The following is a 21,591-nucleotide window of genomic DNA, read 5'->3' as shown; positions in this document are numbered from 1 at the left end:
ATACCTTCGAAAGTCTGTAAATAGTCTCAGGACAGTCCGGTATCTCAGTTGTAGCCCAACCTCAATCTTCCTAGTCCAAGTTATCTAGTTAATACAGAAGAAAATCGAATTGTTTGTTTGGAATAGTCATTTGGTAAACAGAATACGGGATATTAGGTCCGAATGGTTAAAGTCAATCAATCCTGCGAACTAAACAAAAGGATAAGACTGAGTTGAATCGCATTTGGTACGCTGAGACATGTATTCCAGTCAGATATACCGATATTTCTCAATGGAAAGTTGTTTAATCAATGCTTACTTCCAGTATTGACTCGGAAACTTTAACATTGACACAAACTGTACATACAAACACGATGGTTGGTCGATCTGAAGAGAATATCTACCAAGTGGATCATTTCGGCCGTGGGCGTTATTAAATACCTTCGAAAGTCTGTAAATAGTCTCAGGACAGTCCGGTATCTCAGTTGTAGCCCAACCTCAATCTTCCTAGTCCAAGTTATCTAGTTAATACAGAAGAAAATCGAATTGTTTGTTTGGAATAGTCATTTGGTAAACAGAATACGGGATATTAGGTCCGAATAGTTAAAGACAATCAATCCTGCGAACTAAACAAAAGGATAAGACTGAGTTGAATCGCATTTGGTACGCTGAGACATGTATTCCAGTCAGATATACCGATATTTCTCAATGGAAAGTTGTTTAATCAATGCTTACTTCCAGTATTGACTCGGAAACTTTAACATTGACACAAACTGTACATACAAACACGAAGGACGGTCGATCTGAAGAGAATATCCACCAAGTGGATCATTTCGGCCGTGGGCGTTATTAAATACCTTCGAAAGTCTGTAAATAGTCTCAGGACAGTCCGGTATCTCAGTTGTAGCCCAACCTCAATCTTCCTAGTCCAAGTTATCTAGTTAATACAGAAGAAAATCGAATTGTTTGTTTGGAATAGTCATTTGGTAAACAGAATACGGGATATTAGGTCCGAATAGTTAAAGACAATCAATCCTGCGAACTAAACAAAAGGATAAGACTGAGTTGGATTGCAATTGGTACGCTGAGACATGTATTCCAGTCAGATATACCGATATTTCTCTGTATTCCAGTCAGATATACCGATATTTCTCAATGGAAAGTTGTTTAATCAATGCTTACTTCCAGTATTGACTCGGAAACTTTAACATTGACACAAACTGTACATACAAACACGAAGGACGGTCGATCTGAAGAGAATATCCACCAAGTGGATCATTTCGGCCGTGGGCGTTATTAAATACCTTCGAAAGTCTGTAAATAGTCTCAGGACAGTCCGGTATCTCAGTTGTAGCCCAACCTCAATCTTCCTAGTCCAAGTTATCTAGTTAATACAGAAGAAAATCGAATTGTTTGTTTGGAATAGTCATTTGGTAAACAGAATACGGGATATTAGGTCCGAATGGTTAAAGTCAATCAATCCTGCGAACTAAACAAAAGGATAAGACTGAGTTGAATCGCATTTGGTACGCTGAGACATGTATTCCAGTCAGATATACCGATATTTCTCAATGGAAAGTTGTTTAATCAATGCTTACTTCCAGTATTGACTCGGAAACTTTAACATTGACACAAACTGTACATACAAACACGAAGGACGGTCGATCTGAAGAGAATATCCACCAAGTGGATCATTTCGGCCGTGGGCGTTATTAAATACCTTCGAAAGTCTGTAAATAGTCTCAGGACAGTCCGGTATCTCAGTTGTAGCCCAACCTCAATCTTCCTAGTCCAAGTTATCTAGTTAATACAGAAGAAAATCGAATTGTTTGTTTGGAATAGTCATTTGGTAAACAGAATACGGGATATTAGGTCCGAATGGTTAAAGTCAATCAATCCTGCGAACTAAACAAAAGGATAAGACTGAGTTGAATCGCATTTGGTACGCTGAGACATGTATTCTAGTCAGATATACCGATATTTCTCAATGGAAAGTTGTTTGATCAAATCCCTGATAGATTGATACAAAAAAAACACGATGAACGGACGATCTGAAGACCAAAGTGGATCCTAGACGCTCAAGATCAAGATTAAAAGTAGATTATGTCCAAAAGAAAGTACATACTAGAATTATTTATGAAAAATTATAAAGAAAATATATTGAAATGTGATTACAAATAACCGAAACTTCGATTCTAATCGTACTTGTTAATTTCGTGTGTTGTTTGTTATATTATATAGGAATGTAATAATTTTATATACCGATTACAAGTTGACAGGCTATGAATTTATAACTAAATCGATTTAGTGCCAAAACCAAAAATAAATATAAATAAAACTCCGTAATATTTTTATTTGCGAACGTTGAGAGATTTCTGGAAGATGGTGATAAAAAAAAAATTGGAATTTATTGAAATATGGAATATATACGCTACGTCATAAAGATTTCGTTTACGTCAAAATTGAATAAAAAAAAATAATAAAATATAGGATTAGAAGATTGGCCGTTCTTTCACATACAGAATCGGACTCAAAAACTTATTTTTTATTTCAACAAATCGTATTGAAAATTAGATATTTGTATACAAAAATTAAATCAAACGCCTTCAGATAAAGGATATTAGTAATCCTGATTCTAAATCTGATATTCATTCATTAATATTAACTACGTTTGATGGTTTTACTTCTTTTCCGATCTATTAATGTTTTTTCGAGAATTTTCAATTTTGTAATCTCTGAAAACCGTTTAGTTTTTGATGTTTTCGGTCATAATAACTCTGATTGTCGCTTTCTAGGATATCAGTGATCCAGGATGTGTTGAAACTAGCTAAAAAACATTCACAAAGTTAAATATATCACGTTAACAAAATACCGGGAATTAAATTGTCGAAATGACTAAAAAAATACACAATAAACCACCAAAAAGATAAAAAAACATCTGAAGTTTAGTAATTTTTAATAATAACAAATATTTTACCATTAAATCCTCTACTCTATCGTTAAATTTTTTTTTTTTTGTAAATCTGTAAAATCGAATGGCGCTGCGAATAGGATAGACTCAGATGACTAATTAACCAAAAAAAAAAAACGTCGTATACAGAATAAATAATCATAGATTATCGTATTTTAGGAATATTTGTACAAAATATCTCTGATGACAAAAATTAGATACATTTTACGAGGACGCTTCCAAAAGTACCTGTAACGATCCGAAGATGGCGGTGGTTGTTTGAATAATTCAACAATTCTTATCATAAAAAAAGTATTCAACTTATTAAACATCGCTGGAAGGAACTAAAAAGAGATAAAGTCGAAAAATATACGTTTCTCTGTTTTCAAAAAACTTTGATTCAATTAACTGATCACAAATTCTTTCAACGGAAATTAGTTTGAAGAATTTTCGTTAATATCGTTTTGTATATCGGTTAATTTCAATTTTCCCCCGTATATAGCATCACATATCCGTGGATCGATATGTAAAGAACCTTTAAAAGTAATTTATTCGAAAATAATCCCTTCGCCTCTAACTAATTCTGGGTGTGAGATCTGCTTCTGTCAAGAAGCTGTTTATGAGATATAAAAAGTATTCAAAAAAAAACCCACCGATTTAATTTTATTGTCAAAACAGATTTTGTGTATGCGTCCAACAGATGTTGATGATAAATCTCAACGTTGAATATTAATAAAAACATTTAAATACTATATACGACCACCAGTTGTTTCGAAAAAAGAATCTCACATACAAAGAATATCAAAAAAAAAAGTGTATTTTCGTTGTAATACATTCAAATATGCAGTAACGAAAACGTAAGCCACTCTATATACCCGATTTAGTTTTATTTGGTTTTTTATCTTTCCCCGGTCCCGTTTATTCCTTAATAAAGTTGTCTAGTACATTTTGCTTTTCTTGAGACCTCTCTAAACCTTTCCTAGACTTGCCTACCTAAAGTTTTCTCATGAAGTATGAGTTGACGTGATTATCAGGAAGATAACAGAAGCTGGAAAAGATAAAGTATCTGCTAATCATCCTGAGTTAGCTGTATCTACAATACGAAGACAATATTCTTCATGCTTTTCATCAATAGTCACCAGGAAGTTTATAACGAAGCAGCTCTAACGATAATTTGATTTGAACTCACTCGTCTGGTCGAAAAATGAATGAATGTAGCAGATTATTTAATCAGCACCCTGTATATTACATATTTGATGTATATCCGGTTCGTTTAATTAATATTTGATGAGAGTTTAATGGATTTTGATAGTTGCCTTTCTTAGTTTCAAAATATATGAATGCATTAAATATATAATAATAGAGAGGATTTCCAGGGAAAATTATATATTTATAAATATCAAAATAAATATTTGTTTGGAAAGCAGAACATTTCGAAAGTGTAATAGTCAATATTAACAAGGGCGAAAATATTCTAGGTGATGGAAATTTGAGTTATCGTGAATCAAGAGGTGAACGATGCGGGAAAAAATTTCGAGAGACATGGAAATCTGGGACAAGCTGGGAATAGAAAAGACAAGGAAGTCTATATTACATCTATAATCAAATAGAATGTTCAGGAAAATAGAGAAGACTAGTTCGATGGTTATTCTCTAAAAAATGAAGAAGACCAGGAAAACCAAATTACATGCACAGTTCGATGGTTATTCGTTAGAGAATGAAGAAGACCAGAAAAATCAAATTACATCCCCAATTATATGGTATTCTCTAAAAAATGAAGAAGACCAGGGAAATCAAATTACATCCCCAATTAGATGGTATTCTCTAAAAAATGAAGAAAACCAGGGAAATCAAATTACATCCCCAATTAGATGGTTATTCTTTAAAGAATGAAGAAGACCAGGAAAACCAAGTTACATCCCCAATTAGATGGTTATTCTTTAAAGAATGAAGAAGACCAGGAAAACCAAGTTACATCCCTAATTAGATGGTTATTCTTTAAAGAATGAAGAAGACCAGGAAAACCAAGTTACATCCCCAATTAGATGGTTATTCTTTAAAGAATGAAGAAGACCGGGAAAACCAAATTACATCCCCAATTAGATGGTTATTTTTTAAAGAATGAAGAAGACCGGGAAAACCAAATTACATCCCCAATTAGATGGTTATTCTTTAAAGAATGAAGAAGACCAGGGAAACCAAATTACATCCCCAATTAGATGGTTATTCTTTAAAGAATGAAGAAGACCAGGAAAACCAAGTTACATCCCCAATTATATGGTATTCTCTAAAAAATGAAGAAGACCAGGGAAATCAAATTACATCCCCAATTAGATGGTATTCTCTAAAAAATGAAGAAAACCAGGGAAATCAAATTACATCCCCAATTAGATGGTTATTCTTTAAAGAATGAAGAAGACCAGGAAAACCAAGTTACATCCCCAATTAGATGGTTATTCTTTAAAGAATGAAGAAGACCAGGAAAACCAAGTTACATCCCTAATTAGATGGTTATTCTTTAAAGAATGAAGAAGACCAGGAAAACCAAGTTACATCCCCAATTAGATGGTTATTCTTTAAAGAATGAAGAAGACCGGGAAAACCAAATTACATCCCCAATTAGATGGTTATTTTTTAAAGAATGAAGAAGACCGGGAAAACCAAATTACATCCCCAATTAGATGGTTATTCTTTAAAGAATGAAGAAGACCAGGGAAACCAAATTACATCCCCAATTAGATGGTTATTCTTTAAAGAATGAAGAAGACCAGGAAAACCAAGTTACATCCCCAATTAGATGGTTATTCTTTAAAGAATGAAGAAGACCAGGAAAACCAAGTTACATCCCTAATTAGATGGTTATTCTTTAAAGAATGAAGAAGACCAGGAAAACCAAGTTACATCCCCAATTAGATGGTTATTCTTTAAAGAATGAAGAAGACCGGGAAAACCAAATTACATCCCCAATTAGATGGTTATTTTTTAAAGAATGAAGAAGACCGGGAAAACCAAATTACATCCCCAATTAGATGGTTATTCTTTAAAGAATGAAGAAGACCAGGGAAACCAAATTACATCCCCAATTAGATGGTTATTCTTTAAAGAATGAAGAAGACCAGGAAAACCAAGTTACATCCCCAATTAGATGGTTATTCTTTAAAGAATGAAGAAGACCAGGAAAACCAAATTACATCCCCAATTAGATGGTTATTCTTTAAAGAATGAAGAAGACCAGGAAAACCAAGTTACATCCCCAATTAGATGGTTATTCTTTAAAGAATGAAGAAGACCGGGAAAACCAAATTACATCCCCAATTAGATGGTTATTCTTTAAAGAATGAAGAAGACCAGGGAAACCAAATTACATCCCCAATTAGATGGTTATTCTTTAAAGAATGAAGAAGACCAGGAAAACCAAGTTACATCCCCAATTAGATGGTTATTCTTTAAAGAATGAAGAAGACCAGGAAAACCAAATTACATCCCCAATTAGATGGTTATTCTTTAAAGAATGAAGAAGACCGGGAAAACCAAATTACATCCCCAATTAGATGGTTATTCTTTAAAGAATGAAGAAGACCGGGAAAACCAAATTACATCCCCAATTAGATGGTTATTCTTTAAAGAATGAAGAAGACCAGGGAAACCAAATTACATCCCCAATTAGATGGTTATTCTTTAAAGAATGAAGAAGACCAGGAAAACCAAGTTACATCCCCAATTAGATGGTTATTCTTTAAAGAATGAAGAAGACCAGGAAAACCAAATTACATCCCCAATTAGATGGTTATTCTTTAAAGAATGAAGAAGACCGGGAAAACCAAATTACATCCCCAATTAGATGGTTATTCTTTAAAGAATGAAGAAGACCGGGAAAACCAAATTACATCCCCAATTAGATGGTTATTCTTTAAAGAATGAAGAAGACCGGGAAAACCAAATTACATCCCCAATTAGATGGTTATTCTTTAAAGAATGAAGAAGACCAGGAAAACCAAGTTACATCCCCAATTAGATGGTTATTCTTTAAAGAATGAAGAAGACCAGGAAAACCAAATTACATCCCCAATTAGATGGTTATTCTTTAAAGAATGAAGAAGACCGGGAAAACCAAATTACATCCCCAATTAGATGGTATTCTCTAAAAAATGAAGAAAACCAGGGAAATCAAATTACATCCCCAATTAGATGGTTATTCTTTAAAGAATGAAGAAGACCAGGAAAACCAAGTTACATCCCCAATTAGATGGTTATTCTTTAAAGAATGAAGAAGACCAGGAAAACCAAGTTACATCCCTAATTAGATGGTTATTCTTTAAAGAATGAAGAAGACCAGGAAAACCAAGTTACATCCCCAATTAGATGGTTATTCTTTAAAGAATGAAGAAGACCGGGAAAACCAAATTACATCCCCAATTAGATGGTTATTTTTTAAAGAATGAAGAAGACCGGGAAAACCAAATTACATCCCCAATTAGATGGTTATTCTTTAAAGAATGAAGAAGACCAGGGAAACCAAATTACATCCCCAATTAGATGGTTATTCTTTAAAGAATGAAGAAGACCAGGAAAACCAAGTTACATCCCCAATTAGATGGTTATTCTTTAAAGAATGAAGAAGACCAGGAAAACCAAGTTACATCCCTAATTAGATGGTTATTCTTTAAAGAATGAAGAAGACCAGGAAAACCAAGTTACATCCCCAATTAGATGGTTATTCTTTAAAGAATGAAGAAGACCGGGAAAACCAAATTACATCCCCAATTAGATGGTTATTTTTTAAAGAATGAAGAAGACCGGGAAAACCAAATTACATCCCCAATTAGATGGTTATTCTTTAAAGAATGAAGAAGACCAGGGAAACCAAATTACATCCCCAATTAGATGGTTATTCTTTAAAGAATGAAGAAGACCAGGAAAACCAAGTTACATCCCCAATTAGATGGTTATTCTTTAAAGAATGAAGAAGACCAGGAAAACCAAATTACATCCCCAATTAGATGGTTATTCTTTAAAGAATGAAGAAGACCAGGAAAACCAAGTTACATCCCCAATTAGATGGTTATTCTTTAAAGAATGAAGAAGACCGGGAAAACCAAATTACATCCCCAATTAGATGGTTATTCTTTAAAGAATGAAGAAGACCAGGGAAACCAAATTACATCCCCAATTAGATGGTTATTCTTTAAAGAATGAAGAAGACCAGGAAAACCAAGTTACATCCCCAATTAGATGGTTATTCTTTAAAGAATGAAGAAGACCAGGAAAACCAAATTACATCCCCAATTAGATGGTTATTCTTTAAAGAATGAAGAAGACCGGGAAAACCAAATTACATCCCCAATTAGATGGTTATTCTTTAAAGAATGAAGAAGACCGGGAAAACCAAATTACATCCCCAATTAGATGGTTATTCTTTAAAGAATGAAGAAGACCAGGGAAACCAAATTACATCCCCAATTAGATGGTTATTCTTTAAAGAATGAAGAAGACCAGGAAAACCAAGTTACATCCCCAATTAGATGGTTATTCTTTAAAGAATGAAGAAGACCAGGAAAACCAAATTACATCCCCAATTAGATGGTTATTCTTTAAAGAATGAAGAAGACCGGGAAAACCAAATTACATCCCCAATTAGATGGTTATTCTTTAAAGAATGAAGAAGACCGGGAAAACCAAATTACATCCCCAATTAGATGGTTATTCTTTAAAGAATGAAGAAGACCGGGAAAACCAAATTACATCCCCAATTAGATGGTTATTCTTTAAAGAATGAAGAAGACCAGGAAAACCAAGTTACATCCCCAATTAGATGGTTATTCTTTAAAGAATGAAGAAGACCAGGAAAACCAAATTACATCCCCAATTAGATGGTTATTCTTTAAAGAATGAAGAAGACCGGGAAAACCAAATTACATCCCCAATTAGATGGTTATTCTTTAAAGAATGAAGAAGACCGGGAAAACCAAATTACATCCCCAATTAGATGGTTATTCTTTAAAGAATGAAGAAGACCAGGAAAACCAAATTACATCCCTAATTAGATGGTTATTCTTTAAAGAATGAAGAAGACCAGGAAAACCAAATTACATCCCCAATTAGATGGTTATTCTTTAAAGAATGAAGAAGACCAGGAAAACCAAATTACATCCCCAATTAGATGGTTATTCTTTAAAGAATGAAGAAGACCAGGAAAACCAAGTTACATCCCCAATTAGATGGTTATTCTTTAAAGAATGAAGAAGACCGGGAAAACCAAATTACATCCCCAATTAGATGGTTATTCTTTAAAGAATGAAGAAGACCAGGAAAACCAAGTTACATCCCCAATTAGATGGTTATTCTTTAAAGAATGAAGAAGACCAGGAAAACCAAATTACATCCCCAATTAGATGGTTATTCTTTAAAGAATGAAGACCAGGAAAACCAAGTTACATCCCCAATTAGATGGTTATTCTTTAAAGAATGAAGAAGACCGGGAAAACCAAATTACATCCCCAATTAGATGGTTATTCTTTAAAGAATGAAGAAGACCAGGAAAACCAAGTTACATCCCCAATTAGATGGTTATTTTTTAAAGAATGAAGAAGACCGGGAAAACCAAATTACATCCCCAATTAGATGGTTATTCTTTAAAGAATGAAGAAGACCGGGAAAACCAAATTACATCCCCAATTAGATGGTTATTCTTTAAAGAATGAAGAAGACCAGGAAAACCAAGTTACATCCCCAATTAGATGGTTATTCTTTAAAGAATGAAGAAGACCGGGAAAACCAAATTACATCCCCAATTAGATGGTTATTCTTTAAAGAATGAAGAAGACCAGGAAAACCAAGTTACATCCCCAATTAGATGGTTATTTTTTAAAGAATGAAGAAGACCGGGAAAACCAAATTACATCCCCAATTAGATGGTTATTCTTTAAAGAATGAAGAAGACCAGGGAAACCAAATTACATCCCCAATTAGATGGTTATTCTTTAAAGAATGAAGAAGACCAGGGAAACCAAATTACATCCCCAATTAGATGGTTATTCTTTAAAGAATGAAGAAGACCAGGAAAACCAAGTTACATCCCCAATTAGATGGTTATTCTTTAAAGAATGAAGAAGACCAGGAAAACCAAATTACATCCCCAATTAGATGGTTATTCTTTAAAGAATGAAGAAGACCAGGAAAACCAAGTTACATCCCCAATTAGATGGTTATTCTTTAAAGAATGAAGAAGACCGGGAAAACCAAATTACATCCCCAATTAGATGGTTATTCTTTAAAGAATGAAGAAGACCAGGGAAACCAAATTACATCCCCAATTAGATGGTTATTCTTTAAAGAATGAAGAAGACCAGGAAAACCAAGTTACATCCCCAATTAGATGGTTATTCTTTAAAGAATGAAGAAGACCAGGAAAACCAAATTACATCCCCAATTAGATGGTTATTCTTTAAAGAATGAAGAAGACCGGGAAAACCAAGTTACATCCCCAATTAGATGGTTATTCTTTAAAGAATGAAGAAGACCGGGAAAACCAAGTTACATCCCCAATTAGATGGTTATTCTTTAAAGAATGAAGAAGACCAGGGAAACCAAATTACATCCCCAATTAGATGGTTATTCTTTAAAGAATGAAGAAGACCAGGAAAACCAAGTTACATCCCCAATTAGATGGTTATTCTTTAAAGAATGAAGAAGACCGGGAAAACCAAATTACATCCCCAATTAGATGGTTATTCTTTAAAGAATGAAGAAGACCGGGAAAACCAAATTACATCCCCAATTAGATGGTTATTCTTTAAAGAATGAAGAAGACCGGGAAAACCAAATTACATCCCCAATTAGATGGTTATTCTTTAAAGAATGAAGAAGACCGGGAAAACCAAATTACATCCCCAATTAGATGGTTATTCTTTAAAGAATGAAGAAGACCAGGAAAACCAAGTTACATCCCCAATTAGATGGTTATTCTTTAAAGAATGAAGAAGACCGGGAAAACCAAATTACATCCCCAATTAGATGGTTATTCTTTAAAGAATGAAGAAGACCAGGAAAACCAAGTTACATCCCCAATTAGATGGTTATTCTTTAAAGAATGAAGAAGACCGGGAAAACCAAATTACATCCCCAATTAGATGGTTATTCTTTAAAGAATGAAGAAGACCAGGAAAACCAAGTTACATCCCCAATTAGATGGTTATTCTTTAAAGAATGAAGAAGACCGGGAAAACCAAATTACATCCCCAATTAGATGGTTATTCTTTAAAGAATGAAGAAGACCAGGAAAACCAAGTTACATCCCCAATTAGATGGTTATTCTTTAAAGAATGAAGAAGACCAGGGAAACCAAATTACATGCACAGTTAGATGGTATTCTCTAAAGAATGGAGAAGACCAGGAAAACCAAATTACATCCTCAATTAGATGGTATTTTCTAGAGAATGAATAAGGTCTGAATAACCAAATTACATTCATTCAAAGTAGTGTACAGCCACCAGAAAGATTCCATTTTTCCAATAGTAGAATTTGGAATTAAAGCTGTGTTTTCAATAATTTTGATAATAGAATTGACTGACCGGTCTCTGAGGCACAAAAACTCGTCCAAAATAAATCTTCAATATTGTAGATGTGAATCAATACGAGACTGATTTCAATACTAACAAGTTTACGATTCTACACTGTATACAACTAGTGAACGCATAAAAAAAAAAAATTTTTTTTCCAAGTAATACGGTACATTAGAAACTAATCTTTGATTTCGCGTACATCCTACTTAATAAAACAAAACAATAAATGAGAATTATTAATATGCGATCCCAAAATCTGCAATGTCGTCTCAACTTTAGCAATTCAGGTTTTTGTATTAAAATAAGCGAGCACTTTACAAGTTACGTGACAAAAGACAGTCGTTACTGCTTTTTATCATTTACATAAAGATTCAAACGCAGGTACGGATTCAGGAACATTGTTACAACAAATTTCATCTTGAATTCATCTAAAACTGTGTTTACGTGGCATTCTCCTCTTTAACCTTGAAAACAATACGTTTTTGAGTCGATTTCATTATTTTTTATTTCGATATTTAACTGTTTAACTATGGAAACTCAATCTAGATGAATTAATAATTGAGATAAAGTACAAACAGTAGATAGATATTTGAGATAAACAAAAAACTACATCAGCACTTGAAATTACACGTTTCGTTACCAAAATTAACGTCTTCAGTGCTTGGAATAGGAATAGAAAATAGAAAATACAAAGTCTGATAAAAACGAAACGAAATGAATAAAGAAAAATCTTGTTTTGTTTATATCGAAGCCGATCCTGTTTAATGATACCAGTGAGTTGTTCAATTCATAAAAGCAAATGCACTTAGGTCGTTAAGGTACGAAAATACGGTAATAATTTTATACCCGGACGGGTGTAATGTTAGTTAATTCCGATACATCACGAAAATGTGTTTCAAAAATGTTTTTTGAACAATTTCCGGTATCGATTCCTCGAAATGTCCAATGTCCAATTTTGTTTCGATGTTGGACGCTTTAAATCTTTTTCCGATTGTCCAAAATCACCCCTAATTAGTATAAAAAGGTGGTTGAACGTATCCGAAATTCCCGTATCGCTCTGTATTATTAATTTCTTAATTATTCAACTCAAATGGCACTAGTTTCAATATCAAGGATTTTAATTAAACGAAATTCGTTTAGAGAAACATCACGTTTTAGGGCGGTTTAACTAATTTTAGGGGTAACGTCAAACGAAAACATTTAGAATTTTTAATTAAATATACGATTCGACAATGAAACAATCCGAAACAAGACCCGCGACACTAAAAGATGTACAAGTAAATCTCTTAATCAATATTCTGTTGTGTATTTTTCACGCTACAGGGTTCCTTTATTGTTATTGACCGTGTAGGCACTATATTTAACTGCGCCTTGTACTACACATCCACTTGTCTTGTACACATTCTTTTTTAAACGTACCAAAAAAGAAATGAGATTTATCGGCGTACGTTATACGTCGAAAATATCGATTTTGAGACGTTTCTTCGTAGCAAATAATTTTTTCAATTCAATTTTCAACCCTTTCTTAAAACCTTTTTTCCTGTATCTCTTTCGCATCCCTAAACCATCTCGATTTTATGGAATTTTTCCATTCAAGTATCACCCTATATAGTAATTAATAATCCTCGTATACGTAGCTTAAACGGCTTAAACTAAATTTAGCGAATCAATTAGAAAAAAACCCTGTATTTCCACTTAAAAACATATTTCGTTGAATCGGCTTTCGTTTCGAAAAGGGTGTTATTTACATATTTTTCGTTCGGTATTTATATGATCCTATTAAAATCAAATCTGTTGTACGTTTTAAGGGTAATTTAAAACGTATTCCACCACGTAAATACGAGGGAGATTAAAAAAATTCAAATAATACTCCAAAATTACCACCCTTGATATTCCAACGTTGAGTATACAACTAAAAAAAAAAAAAACGTTTCTTCTTCATTAATTCCATATCTTATTATTTTTAAGCATAATTTTTATTAAATCAGTTTTTTTTTTAATAAAATTGCAACACTGCAAATTCACACAATTAACTTTAATATATATCACAGCGCACACAAATTCATACGCCGTTAGACAATTGACGTAATTGACATATTTCGTAATAGATTTCTATGGTTCAAAACTGACATCTGTCAGTTTAAACCGTATAGGTGACTACGATATTCGAAATAATGATTTTCGTATTGATAAAACGCGCTCGAACGTCAAACTCATCAAAATAATTACGATGAAGATCACGTGATATAAATAACAGTATAATATATTGGTTTAAACGTTATCGGCGAAACTGCCTCGTAATCATCATAATTCAAACAATACGAGTCGATTCCACAATTGATAATTTATTATACCGAAGACGCGTTCGATTTAATAACGGAATTAACACTTGCGTCTATGAAATTAATCTAGTTCTTTACGTATTTTATCTATGAATATTGTTTTATGATCCGATGATTTTGAAAGATACAAATCGTTAAGCTACGTCTATATCTATGAACTTAGATTAGTTCTTGTTTTATCTATGAACATCTTTATCTTTGTTTTCGATTTTATCGATGGATTCTATTATATCTTACTCCACGAATATCAAGCTTATCTATTGCACGTTTATTTATATTACTTCCAAATAAAGTGCTTACAATGTTGCCATATTTAAAGCGTTATTACGAATTTACATGATTCTATATCATTTTGACTCATTTTTTCGGTTCCTAAATTCATTTCTAAGTATTAAAAATAATTTTACATCGCCTGAAAAGATTATTTCTCTTTGTAGGTCTTAATCAATACCGTAAACAACATTTATGTTATGATAGATAATAATATTTATTTTACGTTTACTACCCTTTAAATTGCCCGCCCTGGGAACGAGTCCCGGTTTGGTTCCCGTTGGATATTCATTCATATACGCCTAATAAAATAAAGTAAACCTTCGGAAAATGCGATGGTGGGTAAATATAATTTGATTATGTATAATGACTGTTGCAAAACCCCATATTTTACTTTGATTGATAGCGATTGAATTATTAGATTATAAGTTGATATTATTAGTAAGGCCACGTGGTTTTGGTGGCCATATTTGTCCATTAGATCGATTCCCTGGAGAAACGCATATTCCATTGTAAATTATTTGTTAATTCACCCATGGAATTAATGTTTGTTTTCTTTATAATGTATTTTTCGAGCTACCCCGTATCTTAAAATACACAATTTCGATTGTACGAACACGTGTTATAAATAAATAAAAACATTAATCCAAATCGAAGGTAATAAAATTGTTATTTTCATTTGATTATAGCCCATTAGAAAAATTCCTTTTTACACTAACAGGAATTTACTTTACTCGTTTTCAATCAATTAACGAAATAGATGATATCGACGAAACTGAAGATGAAGATAATGAAATTATTTTACTTAATTAATGAGGAAGAAAAAAACGGAAAATTGGTCAATGCTACACCCAGAAATACACAAAATGTTTGCGTTCAACATATATATTCACTATTTGGACCTAATATGGACTCCAATAGAGCACATTGAGTAGATAGAGCCACGTCGAAACCAAGCTAGAAAACGTATGAGACTCTAAAGTTTACCAAACAACATCCACGTCAGCAATCAGCAAATTTTCATGCCGAAAACTTAGGGGTGATTATAATGCAATAACCAGGACTCTGGAAAGCAGCTCAGAAGCTCTAACCTTAAAGTATGACCGTTGTCTCAACTACTAAGACTTTAAAACCAAATTTAAACTCATAATTGTCGATAGACGGGATTGAGAAGTTCGATTTGTAGCTCTATGAACCCAATAGAGTACGTTAGTACATAGTACGAAGCTGGAGCTTGCTCTTAGAGCCGATGAGACCACTAAGATCTATCAAATAGCCTTATTAGACTCTATCACCAAATTAATAATCAGTAATTGAACCAACCTAAACGTTAAACCTCCAAAACTTCATGCAGAAAACTTAGAGGTGATTATAATGCAATAACCAGGACTCTGGAAAGCAGCTCAGAAGCTCTAACCTTAAGGTATGACCGTTGTCTCAACTACTACGACTTTAAAACCAAATTTAAACTCATAATTGTCGATAGACGGGATTGAGAAGTTCGATTTGTAGCTCTATGAACCCAATAGAGTACGTTAGTACATAGTACGAAGCTGGAGCTTGCTCTTAGAGCCGATGAGACCACTAAGATCTATCAAATAGCCTTATTAGACTCTATCACCAAATTAATAATCAGTAATTGAACCAACCTAAACGTTAAACCTCCAAAACTTCATGCAGAAAACTTAGAGGTGATTATAATGCAATAACCAGGACTCTGGAAAGCAGCTCAGAAGCTCTAACCTTAAGGTATGACCGTTGTCTCAACTACTACGACTTTAAAACCAAATTTAAACTCATAATTGTCGATAGACGGGATTGAGAAGTTCGATTTGTAGCTCTATGAACCCAATAGAGTACGTTAGTACATAGTACGAAGCTGGAGCTTGCTCTTAGAGCCGATGAGACCACTAAGATCTATCAAATAGCCTTATTAGACTCTATCACCAAATTAATAATCAGTAATTGAACCAACCTAAACGTTAAACCTCCAAATTTTCATGCAGAAAACTTAGAGGTGGTTAGATTGCAATAACCAGGACTCTGGAAAGCAGCTCAGAAGCTCTAACCTTAAAGTATGACCGTTGTCTCAACTACTACGACTTTAAAACCAAATTTAAACTCATAATTGTCGATAGACGGGATTGAGAAGTTCGATTTGTAGCTCTATGAACCCAATAGAGTACGGTAATACATAGTACGAAGCTGGAGCTTGGTTTTAGAGCCGATGAGACCACTAAGATCTATCAAATAGCCTTATTAGACTCTATCACCAAATTAATAATCAGTAACTGAACCAACCTAAACGTTAAACCTCCAAAATTTCATGCAGAAAACTTAGAGGTGATTATAATGCAATAACCAGGACTCTGGAAAGCAGCTCAGAAGCTCTAACCTTAAAGTATGACCGTTGTCTCAACTACTACGACTTTAAAACCAAATTTTAACTCATAATTGTCGATAGACGGGATTGAGAAGTTCGATTTGTAGCTCTATGAACCCAATAGAGTACGTTAGTACATAGTACGAAGCTGGAGCTTGCTCTTAGAGCCGATGAGACCACTAAGATCTATCAAATAGCCTTATTAGACTCTATCACCAAATTAATAATCAGTAATTGAACCAACCTAAACGTTAAACCTCCAAAATTTCATGCAGAAAACTTAGAGGTGGTTAGATTGCAATTTCCAGAACTCTGGAATGCAGCTCAGAAGCTCTAACCTTAAGGTATGACCGTTGTCTCAACTATTAAGACTTTAAAACCAAATTTAAACTCATAATTGTCGATAGACGGGATTGAGAAGTTCGATTTGTAGCTCTATGAACCCAATAGAGTACGTTAGTACATAGTACGAAGCTGGAGCTTGCTCTTAGAGCCGATGAGACCACTAAGATCTATCAAATAGCCTTATTAGACTCTATCACCAAATTAATAATCAGTAATTGAACCAACCTAAACGTTAAACCTCCAAAATTTCATGCAGAAAACTTAGAGGTGGTTAGATTGCAATTTCCAGAACTCTGGAATGCAGCTCAGAAGCTCTAACCTTAAGGTATGACCGTTGTCTCAACTATTAAGACTTTAAAACCAAATTTAAACTCATAATTGTCGATAGACGGGATTGAGAAGTTCGATTTGTAGCTCTATGAACCCAATAGAGTACGTTAGTACATAGTACGAAGCTGGAGCTTGCTCTTAGAGCCGATGAGACCACTAAGATCTATCAAATAGCCTTATTAGACTCTATCACCAAATTAATAATCAGTAACTGAACCAACCTAAACGTTAAACCTCCAAAATTTCATGCAGAAAACTTAGAGGTGATTATAATGCAATAACCAGGACTCTGGAAAGCAGCTCAGAAGCTCTAACCTTAAAGTATGACCGTTGTCTCAACTACTACGACTTTAAAACCAAATTTTAACTCATAATTGTCGATAGACGGGATTGAGAAGTTCGATTTGTAGCTCTATGAACCCAATAGAGTACGTTAGTACATAGTACGAAGCTGGAGCTTGCTCTTAGAGCCGATGAGACCACTAAGATCTATCAAATAGCCTTATTAGACTCTATCACCAAATTAATAATCAGTAACTGAACCAACCTAAACGTTAAACCTCCAAAATTTCATGCAGAAAACTTAGAGGTGATTATAATGCAATAACCAGGACTCTGGAAAGCAGCTCAGAAGCTCTAACCTTAAAGTATGACCGTTGTCTCAACTACTACGACTTTAAAACCAAATTTTAACTCATAATTGTCGATAGACGGGATTGAGAAGTTCGATTTGTAGCTCTATGAACCCAATAGAGTACGTTAGTACATAGTACGAAGCTGGAGCTTGCTCTTAGAGCCGATGAGACCACTAAGATCTATCAAATAGCCTTATTAGACTCTATCACCAAATTAATAATCAGTAATTGAACCAACCTAAACGTTAAACCTCCAAAATTTCATGCAGAAAACTTAGAGGTGATTATAATGCAATAACCAGGACTCTGGAAAGCAGCTCAGAAGCTCTAACCTTAAAGTATGACCGTTGTCTCAACTACTACGACTTTAAAACCAAATTTTAACTCATAATTGTCGATAGACGGGATTGAGAAGTTCGATTTGTAGCTCTATGAACCCAATAGAGTACGTTAGTACATAGTACGAAGCTGGAGCTTGCTCTTAGAGCCGATGAGACCACTAAGATCTATCAAATAGCCTTATTAGACTCTATCACCAAATTAATAATCAGTAATTGAACCAACCTAAACGTTAAACCTCCAAAATTTCATGCAGAAAACTTAGAGGTGGTTAGATTGCAATTTCCAGAACTCTGGAATGCAGCTCAGAAGCTCTAACCTTAAGGTATGACCGTTGTCTCAACTATTAAGACTTTAAAACCAAATTTAAACTCATAATTGTCGATAGACGGGATTGAGAAGTTCGATTTGTAGCTCTATGAACCCAATAGAGTACGTTAGTACATAGTACGAAGCTGGAGCTTGCTCTTAGAGCCGATGAGACCACTAAGATCTATCAAATAGCCTTATTAGACTCTATCACCAAATTAATAATCAGTAATTGAACCAACCTAAACGTTAAACCTCCAAAATTTCATGCAGAAAACTTAGAGGTGGTTAGATTGCAATTTCCAGAACTCTGGAATGCAGCTCAGAAGCTCTAACCTTAAGGTATGACCGTTGTCTCAACTATTAAGACTTTAAAACCAAATTTAAACTCATAATTGTCGATAGACGGGATTGAGAAGTTCGATTTGTAGCTCTATGAACCCAATAGAGTACGTTAGTACATAGTACGAAGCTGGAGCTTGCTCTTAGAGCCGATGAGACCACTAAGATCTATCAAATAGCCTTATTAGACTCTATCACCAAATTAATAATCAGTAATTGAACCAACCTAAACGTTAAACCTCCAAAATTTCATGCAGAAAACTTAGAGGTGATTATAATGCAATAACCAGGACTCTGGAAAGCAGCTCAGAAGCTCTAACCTTAAAGTATGACCGTTGTCTCAACTACTACGACTTTAAAACCAAATTTTAACTCATAATTGTCGATAGACGGGATTGAGAAGTTCGATTTGTAGCTCTATGAACCCAATAGAGTACGTTAGTACATAGTACGAAGCTGGAGCTTGCTCTTAGAGCCGATGAGACCACTAAGATCTATCAAATAGCCTTATTAGACTCTATCACCAAATTAATAATCAGTAATTGAACCAACCTAAACGTTAAACCTCCAAAATTTCATGCAGAAAACTTAGAGGTGATTATAATGCAATAACCAGGACTCTGGAAAGCAGCTCAGAAGCTCTAACCTTAAAGTATGACCGTTGTCTCAACTACTACGACTTTAAAACCAAATTTTAACTCATAATTGTCGATAGACGGGATTGAGAAGTTCGATTTGTAGCTCTATGAACCCAATAGAGTACGTTAGTACATAGTACGAAGCTGGAGCTTGCTCTTAGAGCCGATGAGACCACTAAGATCTATCAAATAGCCTTATTAGACTCTATCACCAAATTAATAATCAGTAATTGAACCAACCTAAACGTTAAACCTCCAAAATTTCATGCAGAAAACTTAGAGGTGGTTAGATTGCAATTTCCAGAACTCTGGAATGCAGCTCAGAAGCTCTAACCTTAAGGTATGACCGTTGTCTCAACTACTAAGACTTTAAAACCAAATTTAAACTCATAATTGTCGATAGACGGGATTGAGAAGTTCGATTTGTAGCTCTATGAACCCAATAGAGTACGTTAGTACATAGTACGAAGCTGGAGCTTGGTTTTAGAGCCGATGAGACCACTAAGATCTATCAAATAGCCTTATTAGACTCTATCACCAAATTAATAATCAGTAATTGAACCAACCTAAACGTTAAACCTCCAAAACTTCATGCAGAAAACTTAGAGGTGATTATAATGCAATAACCAGGACTCTGGAAAGCAGCTCAGAAGCTCTAACCTTAAGGTATGACCGTTGTCTCAACTACTACGACTTTAAAACCAAATTTAAACTCATAATTGTCGATAGACGGGATTGAGAACTTCGATTTGTAGCTCTATGAACCCAATAGAGTACGTTAGTACATAGTACGAAGCTGGAGCTTGCTCTTAGAGCCGATGAGACCACTAAGATCTATCAAATAGCCTTATTAGACTCTATCACCAAATTAATAATCAGTAACTGAACCAACCTAAACGTTAAACCTCTAAATTTTCATGCAGAAAACTTAGAGGTGGTTAGATTGCAACAACACAGTCTCTGGAAAGCAGCTCAGAAGCTCTAACCATTGAGAAGTTCGATTTGTAGCTCTATGAACCCAATAGAGTACGTTAGTACATAGTACGAAGCTGGAGCTTGCTCTTAGAGCCGATGAGACCACTAAGATCTATCAAATAGCCTTATTAGACTCTATCACCAAATTAATAATCAGTAACTGAACCAACCTAAACGTTAAACCTCCAAATTTTCATGCAGAAAACTTAGAGGTGGTTAGATTGCAACAACACAGTCTCTGGAAAGCAGCTCAGAAGCTCTAACCATTGAGAAGTTCGATTTGTAGCTCTATGAACCCAATAGAGTACGTTAGTACATAGTACGAAGCTGGAGCTTGCTCTTAGAGCCGATGAGACCACTAAGATCTATCAAATAGCCTTATTAGACTCTATCACCAAATTAATAATCAGTAACTGAACCAACCTAAACGTTAAACCTCCAAATTTTCATGCAGAAAACTTAGAGGTGGTTAGATTGCAACAACACAGTCTCTGGTAAGCAGCTCAGAAGCTCTAACCATTGAGAAGTTCGATTTGTAGCTCTATGAACCCAATAGAGTACGTTAGTACATAGTACGAAGCTGGAGCTTGCTCTTAGAGCCGATGAGACCACTAAGATCTATCAAATAGCCTTATTAGACTCTATCACCAAATTAATAATCAGTAATTGAACCAACCTAAACGTTAAACCTCCAAATTTTCATGCAGAAAACTTAGAGGTGGTTAGATTGCAACAACACAGTCTCTGGAAAGCAGCTCAGAAGCTCTAACCATTGAGAAGTTCGATTTGTAGCTCTATGAACCCAATAGAGTACGTTAGTACATAGTACGAAGCTGGAGCTTGCTCTTAGAGCCGATGAGACCACTAAGATCTATCAAATAGCCTTATTAGACTCTATCACCAAATTAATAATCAGTAACTGAACCAACCTAAACGTTAAACCTCCAAATTTTCATGCAGAAAACTTAGAGGTGATTATAATGCAATAACCAGGACTCTGGAAAGCAGCTCAGAAGCTCTAACCTTAAAGTATGACCGTTGTCTCAACTACTACGACTTTAAAACCAAATTTTAACTCATAATTGTCGATAGACGGGATTGAGAAGTTCGATTTGTAGCTCTATGAACCCAATAGAGTACGTTAGTACATAGTACGAAGCTGGAGCTTGCTCTTAGAGCCGATGAGACCACTA

This window comes from Diorhabda sublineata, chromosome 5, assembly GCF_026230105.1.
Source record: "Diorhabda sublineata isolate icDioSubl1.1 chromosome 5, icDioSubl1.1, whole genome shotgun sequence".
Taxonomy (NCBI): Eukaryota; Metazoa; Arthropoda; class Insecta; order Coleoptera; family Chrysomelidae; genus Diorhabda; species Diorhabda sublineata.
Note: the sequence above shows the minus strand (reverse complement) of the source record.